Source organism: Oncorhynchus gorbuscha, linkage group LG07, assembly GCF_021184085.1.
Source record: "Oncorhynchus gorbuscha isolate QuinsamMale2020 ecotype Even-year linkage group LG07, OgorEven_v1.0, whole genome shotgun sequence".
Taxonomy (NCBI): domain Eukaryota; kingdom Metazoa; phylum Chordata; class Actinopteri; order Salmoniformes; family Salmonidae; genus Oncorhynchus; species Oncorhynchus gorbuscha.
In genome coordinates, this window is record NC_060179.1 from 45,793,995 (window position 1) to 45,807,057 (window position 13,063).

Sequence of the window (13,063 nt, forward strand, 5' to 3'; positions counted from 1 at the left end):
AAGGCAACAGAAGGCAGTGTGGTTGCAGAGGTGCTGATTGAAAGGTAAGGGTCATTAAAGGGCATCCCTGTTTCATCCCAAAAAAGATCACCATTTACTGTATCATGTCACAAAAACATCTGGGAGATTATAGCTAGATCCAGTATTTAGATAACAGGCTAATAAAGTATTCCACTGACAAAAATATTGTATATCGTCTTTGGACCAGTAAGAAATAGTATTTTTCAATGAATTAATCAAATAAACGAATTGGGGATACAGTCACTAAAACCATCTGTACCTACTCTCAAACGATGACAAAGTAATATTTCACAATAATACCAATTGATTTCTTAGATGTAGTTATTAGACATTTGGCTGCAGAGGTCTATGGGGTAGATTGTCCCTTAAAAATATTTTTGAATCAAACATGAGACAAATTAATACAACACAGAAATCATTCATGTGCAAGTGAGTTGATTTACTTTAAGAAGGTGAATGAGCAATAATTAACATTCATTAAAAAAAACTATTCTTATACTCTGAAGAAAATGTGCAAACAAAGCATTAAAGGAAGCTTAAGCATGCTCTCTGATGCTGGGAAAATATACAGTTAGAAATATATACACATCTAAAAGTAGCAGTATGACTTACTCAGTGTGGACATTAGCAAGAGTTGCTTGCATAATTTAGTGCACGCATAAGCAATTGCATGCAAAGACTACTGCTATACATGTCATCATGGTGATCAATTTTCTGAATCTACGTCAGTGGGTTCAACGAAGAAATCTGCTTGGTAGAGCATAAGCCAAAACATGCACAGGCACAAGCTGTGATGTCACAGAGAAAAACAGAAGAGGATAGGATAGATCCAAACACACCATTTATGGTGCTCATATAAAGACGTCCCCATGAAGAGAAGAGGATAGGATAGATCCAAACACACCATTTATGGTGCTCATATAAAGACGCCCCCCTTTATTTATGTCTTTGATGTGTAGCTTTTCACATCGACCCTGTGTTCGTCTATTGGAATGTTTGGCAGTCTGAATGTGGTCCCCCAGGCCTTGACCACCCACAGTGACAGTGGTCACCAGCCGGAGATGAGGTGAGAGGGGTTGTTAGGACAATCTGGGGGCTATGTCGTCACGCTATGCTGTCACTACTCTTCCAAAATCAGTACAACCAGAGGGAGAGCGGAGAATCACAGTCCCTACCTTCCAAAATCACTGGGCGATGTCACTTAATTTCTTGTATATTTCTAATGGGTCCCTTTAATGCTATTGGCAGGTATACACACACACCTCTAATCCTGGATGCATATAAGGCTCTATTTTTGGCTGGCGCTAGACAAGTGTCAAACGCATGTTAGTTTGCAATTTCGTCATGTAAAAACTGGCATTTTCCAACCCAACGCAAGGTTTACCTGTCTAACATCAGCTCGTTTGCGATGAGGTGGAAAAGTGTCAATTTCATGCAGCGCTAAGGGGAAGTTAAGACCCACAAAAAGCAGGTCTTAACGGTAACGCAGTTGATAATGGGATGCATTTTGACAGAGGAAGCACAGCCTATCCAGCCATGCCACACAGTGAACATGGAAGGAGAGATCTGCCTTTTGTGCCAGTGAATCTCGCATTTAGTTTAATTTGTTAATTTTTTAAAACATTTTATTAAAAACCAAGCATAGCCTACCCAAGGCTGGTTTAGCAGCATTGCATAGGTGTCTTTTTATGCTGACCATTACCCAAAAGTAGCCTATATATAAAGGGGTTTTAAATGGTCTAGTGAGAGTGCTTTGAAATATTTGAGGTTTTTGCACTATGGATTAAAACATATGGAATCATGTAAAAAAAAGGTGTTAATCAAATCTATATATATTTATTATTTGAAATTCTTAAAATAGCCACCCTTTGCCTTGACAGCTTTGCACACTCTTGGCATTCTGTCAACCAGCTTCACGAGGAGTCACCTGGAATGCATTTAATTTCACAGGTGTGCCTTATTAAAAGTACATTTCTGGAATTTTTTTCCTTCTTAATGCATTTGAGCAAATCGGTAATGTTGTAACAATGTGGGTGGGGGGTGGAGTACAGAAGATAGCCCTATTTGGTAAAAGACCAAGTCCATATTATGGCAAGAACAGCTCAAATAAGCAATGAGAAACGACAGCCCATCATTACTTTAAGACATGAAGTCTCTCATGAGGACTGCCACAGGAATGGAAGACCCAGAGTTACCTCTGCTTAGAGTTGAACTCCTCTGAACTGCACCCCAGATTGCAGCTCAAATATATTCTTCACAGAGTTCAAGTAACAGACACATCTCAACATCAACTGTTCAGAGCAGACTGCATGAATCAGTTCTTCATGGTCGAATTGCTGCAAACAAATCACTACTAAAGGACACCAATCAGAAGAAGAGACTTGCTTGGGCCAAGAAACACGAGCAATGGACATTAGACCGGTGGAAATCTGTCCTTTGGTGAATTTTTGGTTCCAACCACCGTGTCTTTGTGAGACGATCTCCGCATATGTATCTCCCATTGTAAAGCATAGAGAAGGAAATGTGATGGTGTGGGGGTTGCTTTGCTGATGACACTATCTGGGATTTATTTTGAATTCAAGGTACACAGCATTCTCCAGCGATACACCATTTCATCTGGTTTGGGCTTAGTGGGACTATCATTTGTTTTTCAACAGGACAATGACCCAACACACCTCCAGGCTGTGTAAGGGCTAGTTTACAAATGAGAGTGATGGAGTGATGCATCAGATGACCTGGAGTCCACAATCACCCAACCTCAACCCAATTGAAATAGTTTGGGATGAGTGCTCAACATATGTGGGAACTCCTTCAAGACTGTTGGAAAAGCATTCCAGGTGAAGCAGGTTGAGATAATGCCAAGACTATGCAAAGCTGTCATCAAGGCAAAGGGTGGCTATTTGAAGAATCTCAAATGTAAAATATATTTTGATATGTGTTATTTCATAGTTTGATGTCTTCACTATTATTCTACAATGTAGAAAATAGTCAAAACAAAGAAAAACCTTTGAATGAGTAGGTCTACTAAAAAGTTTGACTGGTAGTGTATACTTGAAAAATGTTGTTACAAAATCACTATTGTTAAATCGGGATTGTTTAATCATAGTAAAAGTTGAAATACCATGACAACCAAGAGTTGTGAAACTGGAATGATTAATGATGTAAATCTGTAAATGGAGCTGCTCTATTGAGATGATCAGTCCTGGACAACTAATACCAGTTTGGGATTATAACTCTCCCTGCACTGATAGCTCTACTATATCTAATTAGGGATTATGATATGTACTGGTGTTTGTTTCATGGTTCCATGTATTAAAATACTCTGCCTGGTGTGGAATGTTTTGAACTATTTGAAAGTGGACCCCTATACGGTAGTTCTGAAAAGTACAAAGAAAATACTCTGCCTGGTGTGGAATGTTTTGAACTATTTGAAAGTGGATCCCTATATGGTAGTTCTGAAAAGTACAAAGAAAATACTCTGCCTGGTGTGGAATGTTTTGAACTATTTGAAAGTGGACCCCTATACGGTAGTTCTGAAAAGTACAAAGAAAATACTCTGCCTGGTGTGGAATGTTTTGAACTATTTGAAAGTGGACCCCTATACAGTAGTTCTGAAAAGTACAAAGAAGCCCGTTAACTAGCTCTGGTTACTGAGTAATAATCTATTGTGTGATTCACAGGGTTTGTCATCATTTCACTGCTTAACAAATGTACGTGCATCTAGCTACACAAGTTCATTTCAATGTCTGCCCAAGCGAACTTCCTTTAAAAGTATGTTACAGAACCAGGTAAAAAAATGTAATTACATGTGAAGTTCATAAATGTATATAATACTATATAATAATCCATTTGATTAATATCATTTTTCAAAAAAATAATTAACAATGCAATCCATACAAAGTGCTTTTCAATCCATTAAATAACTATATAGCAAAGTGGACAGTGACAGACTGTCAGATGTGGCAGCTTGGGGCCAATGAAAAGCTAGAGGTGCTTTTCAAAAGTCTCTCCTGAAGAGGAGATCTAGTTCGATGTTTGAGACACCTTAGAGCTGCACTACAGAGAACGTTTTTGGGTCCCCGAGGATATTTCACTTGGGTTTCTGGCTGGTTCGTGTCAAATTGATGGGGATCTTTCGGGGTGGCAGCAACTTCTTTTCCGGAGGTTTTTTCCCCATTGGCAGAGGCTTTCTCTTCTACGCCCATCTCCGATCCGGATGACTTGGACTTGGCGGAGGACAGTATTGAGTGCTTGGCTGGGTTCGACGTCTTGAGGATTCCTTGTCTTTGGCTGTGGGCGTGTTCGTCTGGGCCTCTGGGTTCCCCTGCTGGGCCCTCTTGGCTGCACCGTCCCCCACTCCCACTCCAGTCCCCCTCCCAGCCCCCTCCTCCAGGCTGCCTTTAGCCTCTCCTGTCCCTGCTTGGGCTGTTGTGGTGGGCTTCCCCCTGTCCGTGGACTTGCGTGTCTCTTTCTGCCTCAGGGCACTCTTGAAGAAGTTGACCCCCTTTTCCTCAGTCTTGCTGTTCCTTTGAGATCCCCTGGGGGGGCTCTGCTGTTGGTGCCACGGCCAAACTGGACGATCGCAGGCTGGCCATGGAGGAGCTACTGCTAGTGCTCCTCCCTCCAGCCCTCTCCCCGCCCTGCTTTCGCCCCGGCCAGCGACACCCCACTCCACTCCCCGGGACACACTAATTGACACCCTCTCTCTGACACGGAGGTGTTCCGTGAAGTCTCCCGGCTGGCGCTCCTCTCGGCTGCTCTGGTTCTCACTGATGCAGAGCTCCTCTCCGCCGTCCCGCTGGGCGACGTCATCCTCGGGGTGTGTGCCGAGCAACTGTGGGACCCAGGGGAGCCGCCCTTCGTTTGTTTTGCGGTTTCAGGGTGCAACGTCTCTGGAGTCTGTAAGGGCTCCTTTTTGGAGGGGGTGGCTGTTTTGGCGGAGGAGGTCTTGCTGGTTTTGGTGACTGCATCCTCGCTTTTTTCTTTGAGGTCGGACGCTGTGGCCACCATGCTTTTGGCTTGGATTCGAGAAGGCGAAGGTACGTGGGTCGCAGAGGAGGTGTGGGATGGGGTAGGCAAGGGGTTGGACGGGCGCTTCTTGGGACTCTTCTCGGTTTCAACAGTTTTGGCCAAGCATCTCCTGGCCCCAGCGCCCTCCCCTCCCCCCACTCCTCGTTGTTTGGGCTCCTTAGTGACCGTTCCTCGACCCGGGTTGCCTGGCTCCACGATCGTGGCCACGTTATTGTTACCTCCTGCCAGGCTGGAATTCCTCAGCTCTGCCTGGGGAACAGGCTTGGAGAGCACCTGCTCCAGGAGCCTTTTAGCCCCTGCATTACCCTCCACCACCACCAGGGGTGTCTTACCTCCGACCTTTACCTCGGGTTTCGTAGAGCCGCTGAAGCAGGAGGTGGAGACCTTGTCATCAGCTGCCTCGCCTGAGGCAGGGACTCCAGGGAGACTCCAGGGAGAAGTGCGAGGGTGAGTTGGAAGGCAGATGGAGCTTGGCTGAGAGGGACCAGGAAGGCTTGGAGCTGTTCTCACTGATGGCCATGTTGGAGCGCAAAGAGAAGGTCCGTCTCTGGATGCTCCGCATTGCCAGGAGGGTGGAGAAGCCTCCTCGACAGAAGAGGAAAGAGAGATAAAACTAAAGCGCTGGTACTAGACTGAGTGGACTCAGAACCTGCATGTTCATCACCTCTATTAGCAGGTTTTAAGCTAGTAAAGGCTGATATTAAATAATTATAATAAAGAATTATAAATAAAAAAAATCTGCTATACAAAAATGACTGAAAGTAAGTTACTGTATAAACAGTGCATTCGGAAAGTATTCAGACCCCTTGACATTTTCCACATTTTGATTTGTTACATATTCTAAAATTGATTAAATTAATTGTTTTATTCATCAATCAACACACAGTACTCCTTAATTACCAAGCAAAAACAGGTTTGGGATTTTTTTTGCAAATAATGAATATCTTATTTACGTAAGTATTCAGACCCTTTGCAATGATAATCTAAATTGAGCTCAGGTGCATCCTGTTTCATTGATCATCCAACTTTATTGGAGTCCACGTGGTAAATTCAATTTGTTGAACATGATTGGAAAGGAGCGCACCTGTCTATATAAGGTCCCACAGTTGACAGTGCATGTAAGAGCAAAAACCAAGCCATGAGGTCGAAGGAATTGTCCGTAGAGCTCCGATATAGGATTGTGTCGAGGCACAGATCTGGGGAAGGGTACCAAAAAAATGTCTGCAGCATTGAAGGTCCCCAAGAACACAGTTGCCTGCATCATTCTTAAATGGAAGAAGTTTGAAACCACCAAGATTCTTCCTAGAGCTGGCCGCCTGGCCAAACTGATTAATCGGGGAAGAAGAGCCTTGGTCAGGGCGGTGAACAAGAACTAAGTGGTCACTCTGATAGAGCTCCAGAGTTCCTCTGTGGAGATGAGAGAATCTTCCAGAAGGACAACCATCTCTGCAGCACTCCACCAATCAGGCCTTTATGGTAGAGTGGCCAGATAGAAGCTACTCGTCAGTAAAAGGCCCGCTTCAAGTTTGCCAAAAGGCAGCCAAAGACTCTCAGACCATGAGAAACAAGATTCTCTGGTCTGATTAAACCAAGATTGAACGCTTTTGCCTGAATGCCAAGCCTCACGTCTGGAGGAAACCTGGCACTATCCCTACGGTGAAGCATGGTGGTGGCAGCTTCATGCTGTGGGGATGTTTTTCAGCGGCAGGGACTGGGAGACTCATCAGGATCGAGGGAAAGATGAATTGAGAAAAGTACTGAGAGATCCTTGATGAAAACCTGCTCCCGAGTGCTTAGGACCTCAGACTGGGTCAACGGTTCACCTTCCAACAGGACAACAACCCGAAGCACACAGCCAAGACAACGCAGGAGTGGCTTTGGGGCAAGTCTCAATGTCCTTGAGTGGCCCAGCCAGATCCCGGACATCAACCTCTTCGAACATCTCTGGAGAGACCTGACAATAGCTGTTCAGTGACACTCCATCCAAACTGACAGAGCTTGAGAGGATCTGTAGAGAAGAATGGGAGAAACCCCCCGAATACAGGTGTGCCAAGCTTATAGTGTCAAACCCAAGAAGACTCGAGGCAGTAATCGCTGCCAAAAGCTTTGTCTGAAAACTTATGTGATAATTTATATATACATACGTATACATATACATACATATACATATACATATAAAAACCTGTTTTTGCTCTGTCATTATGGGGTAAATGAGAAAAAAGTCAACGGGTCTGAATACTTTCTTAATGCACTGTGTTTTGTATCAATTTTACTGTGTTCGTGCAAACATATTTGGCATCACAGAAATGTAACATCTTGACAAATATGGATGAGTGGCTCTCTCTCACCGTCGTCTTCGCTGTGTTCTCCAGCAAACTCAGTCGACTCGGAGAGGGATGCCAGCGAGGTGCGTCTGGATGAGCCGGAAGAGGCCTGGCTGGGAGGACGACTCCCCATCAGCCTGCTCATCCAGTGTTCACACAGAGACGAGCTGGTTGAACCTGGAGGAGCCAACAAAGGGCATATATTTTTATCTGTATATATACACTAGGGCTGCACAGTTAATCAAATTCACATCGAAATCGCAATATTGACATGCACAATATCCATATTGCAAGAGATCCGTATCGTATCCAATATTTTTAAATGCCAATCAGCCGCATGTAAAGTCTGTTTTTATAATTTATTACGTTTGTCATGTCTTACTCATTCCTCTCGCTGCTACTTCCCATCACAAAGCCCTACCCCCTGCCACTCAAGCATGGCAGTTCCTTCTCGTCGGTGTTAGATTCGCTATAAAGCTTGCATGCTTTTCGGTTAGGCCAAATGCAGCTAACAGATTGTTCCAAACAAGGACAATGCTGATTTCCACTTTGCTTTCTTAATATAAGTCATTCTGTTTCTATGCTTTCAATCTTTTGACCTTCATCGCAAGTCAGATCACAATCGCTGCACCTTCTTCACGATGCTGTCTATGTGGGTGGACCAATTCAGTTTGTCTGTGATGTGTACGCCGAGGAACTTAAAACTTACTACCCTCTCCACTACTGTTCCATCGATGTGGATAGGGGGGTGTTCCCTATGCTGTTTCCTGAAGTCCACAATCATCTCCTTAGTTTTGTTGACGTTGAGTGTGAGGTTATTTTCCTGACACCACACTCCGAGGGCCCTCGCCTCCTCCCTGTAGGCAGTCTCGTCGTTGTTGGTAATCAAGCCTACCACTGTTGTGTCGTCCGCAAACTTGATGATTGAGTTGGAGGCGTGCGTGGCCACGCAGTCGTGGGTGAACAGGGAGTACAGGAGAGGGCTCACAACGCACCCTTGTGGGGCCCCAGTGTTGAGGATCAGTGGGGTGGAAATGTTGTTGCCTACCCTCACCACCTGGGGGCGGCCCGTCAGGAAGTCCAGTACCCATTTGCACAGGGCGGGGTCGAGACCCAGGGTCTCGAGCTTGATGACGAGCTTGGAGGGCACTGTGGTGTTAAATGCCGAGCTGTAGTCGATGAACAGCATTCTCAAATAGGTGTTCCTCTTGTCCAGATGAGTTAGGGCAGTGTGCAGTGTGGTTAAGATTGCATCGTCTGTGGACCTATTTGGGCGGTAAGCAAATTGGAGTGGGTCTAGGGTGTCAGCTCGGGTGGAGGTGATATGGTCCTTGACTAGTCTCTCAAAGCACTTCATGATGACGGAAGTGAGTGCTACGGGGCGGTAGTCGTTTAGCTCAGTTACCTTAGCTTTCTTGGGAACAGGAACAATGGTGGCCCTCTTGAAGCATGTGGGAACAACAGACTGGGATAGGGATTGATTGAATATGTCCGTAAACACACCAGCCAGCTGGTTTGCGCATGCTCTGAGGGCGCGGCTGGGGATGCCGTCTGGGCCTGCAGCCTTGCGAGGGTTGACACGTTTAAATGTTTTCCTCACGTCGGCTGCAGTGAAGGAGAGTCCGCATGTTTTAGTTGAGGGCAGTGTCAGTGGCACTGTATTGTCCTCAAAGCAGGCAAAAAAGTTATTTAGTCTGCCTGGGAGCAAGACATCCTGGTCCGTGACGGTGATGGTTTTGCTTTTTGTAATCCGTGATTGACTGTAGACCATGCCACATACCTCTTGTGTCTGAGCCGTTGAATTGAGATTCTACTTTGTCTCTATACTGACGCTTAGCTTGTTTGATTGCCAAGCGGTGGGAATAGTTACACGGTTTGTATTCGGTCATGTTACCAGTCACCTTGCCCTGATTAAAAGTAGTGGTTCGCACTTTCAGTTTCACGCGAATGCTGCCATCAATCCACGGTTTCTGGTTTGGGAATGTTTTAATTGTTGCTATGGGAACGAAGACATGTTGAAGTGTTGCATTTAGATTTAAGTGGGTTGCTAACATAACGTAAGTGTAACGCAACACTTTTAGTGTTATATCACGCTGAAATCAATAGAACAGGGAGGTAAACGATTGAACAGTGCTACACCCAAAAGGCCACATGGAAGAACCTCTACATGGTTGGTTAGATGAATGGCAGATGTTGATTTCAGAAGGATGCCACCACGGAAAAGGTAAAAAACCACTTTCAGTAAGTTATCCTCAGCGAATCACGACCCGCAATAAGATATTAAGATATTAACTGTCAAATCAGTTTATTGGTGTGGCCTGTGACTTTTTACAGAGAGACCTTCCTGAATTATCCATGCCATTTCAGAAAGAAAATTATACCTGCGTTCTAAGTCCTGCGACCCCAGCGCGTATGACAAAAATCAAGAGTACAAAAGATATTGATCGGTTTTAAGCAACCGATTGTGTAATTTTGTTGACTTTTAAACATCACCAATCTGAGGTAAAAACTATGTGCAATTCTTCACAATTTGATGTGGTGAAAAAAAAAAATGCCATTTAGCAGACGCTTTTATCCAAAGCGACTTACAGTCATGTGTACATACATTCTACGTTCTACGAAAACATCTGCTTATGATGTTATCGAGTTACAGTTCATATGAGGAAATCAGTCAATTTAAATAAATGAATTAGGCCCTAATCTATCGATTTCACATGACTGGGAATACAGATACCTTAAAAAAAAGGTAGGGGCGTGGATCAGAAAACCAGTCAGTATCAGGTGTGACCACCATTTGCCTCATGCGACATATCTCCGTTGCATAGAGTTGATCAGGCTGTTGATTGTGGCCTGTGGAATGTTGCCCCACTCCTCTTCAATGGCTGTGTGAAGTTGCTGGATGTTGGCGGGAACTGGAACACTCTGTTGTACAAGTAGATCCAGTTCATCCCAAACAGGCTCCATGGGTGACAAGTCTGGTGAGTATGCAGGCCATGGAAGAACTGGGACATTATCAGCTTCCAGGAATTGTGTACAGATCCTTGCGACATGGGGCCGTGCATTATCATGCTGAAACATGAGGTGATGGCAGCAGATGAATGGCACAACAATGGGACTCAGGATCTCGTCACGGTATCTCTGTGCATCTTAATAGCTATCGATAAAATGCAATCGTGCTCGTTGTCTGTAGCTTATGCCTGCCCATACCATAATCCAGGGATGTAAACAAATGTGTGCACAACAGAGAAATAAGATTTACATGTAGCTTTATTAATTTTGTTCAGTATCTACAGGGCCGGTCCTGGCCGACATAGGAGAGACAAATTGCCGCCCCGGGCAAATTTAGAATGTCAGACCAAAAACGAATGTCCATGGATGTGGAAATTAATTCTGGTCCGGACTACATCAAACAATCAAAAAGACATCCAAAAAGGTGTCAGTACGTGCTTAATAAGATACAGCCTACAGTGTCAGACGAAATGACATTTTAGTAATGCCCATCTATGTGGTAGGCCTACCGTTTGTAAAACACCCCAAAAAAGGCAGGTCCAGACAGGACCAAAAAAAACATGTCAGCCCGTGCTGAGATGTAGCCTACCATGTCTGCCTGCAATATCATTTTTTGAATGCCCATCCATGTGGTAGGCTTACTGTTTGTAAAGCAGGCCGTTGCATTGGCTTTATTAGGGCCTCCCACCCCTCTTTCTATTCTGGTTAGGGCCAGTTTGCGCTGTTCTCTGAGGGAGTAGTACACAGCGTTGTACAAGATCTTCAGTTTCTTGGTAATGTCTCACATGGAATAACCTTCATTTCTTAGAACAAGAACAGATGGACGAGTTTCAGAAGAAAGTTCTTTGTGTCTGGCCATTTTGAGCCTGCAGTCGAACCCACAAATGCTGATGCTCCAGATACTCAACTAGTCTGAGATTGCTTCTTTAATCAGGACAACAGTTTTCAGCTGTGCTAACATAATTGCAAAAGGGTTTTCTAATGATAAATTAGCCTTTTAAAAATCAACTGTTTCCAGCTACAATAGTCATTTACAACATTAACAGTCTCTACACTGTATTTCTGATTAATTGTATGTTTTAATGTACAAAAAATTGCTTTTCTTTCCAAAACAAGGACATTTCTAAGTGACACAAACTTTTGAACGGTAGTGTATATGAATTTTTTTTAAATTATTTTATTTAGTAAATATTTTTGTTATTCTATTTTCTTAACTGCATTGTTGTTTAAGGGCTTGTAAAGTAAGCATTTCACGGTAAGGTTGTATTTGGCGCATGTGACAAATACAATTTGATTTGTCCCGTCTTCCTCAACTTTCTTCACTGCCTCCGCATAGAACACCCTCTGCTCTACTCTAACCCTGGTGAACCTCAACCTGCTTCTCTCATACATTTCTGAACCCCAGCCCCATGGGCACCCCTAAATGCTACATGTTCTTTTGTCTCATGGCCTTCTGCACACCTAGGAACCTCCCTCCTACACACTGCTGCCACAAGCCCATAAGCTTGACACCTGTAACAACGTAATATATTCGGCACATAAGCTCGTATAGGATAACTGAAATATCCTAACATCGCTTTGTTGGGCAGAGACTCAACATCAAAACTCAAGTGAACAGACTGACCACCTCAGGTAACCTTCAGCGATTCCACAGCACCCAACTTCTTTTTCACCTACCCCGAAACCACAAATGGAACAGCCAAAGGGCAGGTGTCCAATTTCTCCAAAAACGTCACTCCTAACGTCACAGACTCATTTTTATCCTGACCATTGGTGCAAGCCTCGGGCTCCGATGACTTCACCACACCTGCAGTCTCCGATAATTCGTCCTCACTCGCTTCCATTTCTCCTCCAGATCTCGATCCGAGGTACGGCTCACTCTGCTTACACTTTTTACTATTCTTCTTCAGTTTTTTCCACCCTTTTTACCCGACTCAAGCTTACCCTCGTCCTCCTCCGCCCTCTTCGACCTCTCTTTTCCCCTCCATTCCTCCTCCATATTCCATGTATATATAGAATCTGTCTCCTCACCACGCGCTCTCACCACTGGTGTCCCCCAGGGCTCTGTTCTAGGCCCTCTCCTATTCTCACTATACACCAAGTCACTTGGCTCTGTCATAACCTCACATGGTCTCTCCTATCATTGCTATGCAGACGACACACAATTAATCTTCTCCTTTCCCCCTTCTGATGACCAGGTGGCGAATCGCATCTCTGCATGTCTGGCAGACATATCAGTGTGGATGACGGATCACCACCTCAAGCTGAACTTCGGCAAGACGGAGCTGCTCTTCCTCCCGGGGAAGGACTGCCCGTTCCATGATCTCGCCATCACGGTTGACAACTCCATTGTGTCCTCCTCCCAGAGCGCTAAGAACCTTGGCGTGATCCTGGACAACAAACTGTCGTTCTCAACTAACATCAAGGCGGTGGCCCGTTCCTGTAGGTTCATGCTCTACAACATCCGCAGAGTACGACCCTGCCTCACACAGGAAGCGGCGCAGGTCCTAATCCAGGCACTTGTCATCTCCCGTCTGGATTACTGCAACTCGCTGTTGGCTGGGCTCCCTGCCTGTGCCATTAAACCCCTACAACTCATCCAGAACGCCGCAGCCCGTTTAGTGTTCAACCTTCCCAAGTTCTCTCACGTCACCCCGCTCCTCCGCTCTCTCCACTGG

At 44.8% G+C, this 13,063-nt stretch overlaps 1 pseudogene; it reads right to left on the reverse strand.

Moving 5' to 3' along the window:
* Positions 1 to 2,978: 2,978 nt before the first annotated feature.
* On the reverse strand, positions 2,979 to 12,384 carry LOC124039003 (annotated as a pseudogene).
* Between the last annotated feature and the right edge of the window lie 679 nt (positions 12,385 to 13,063).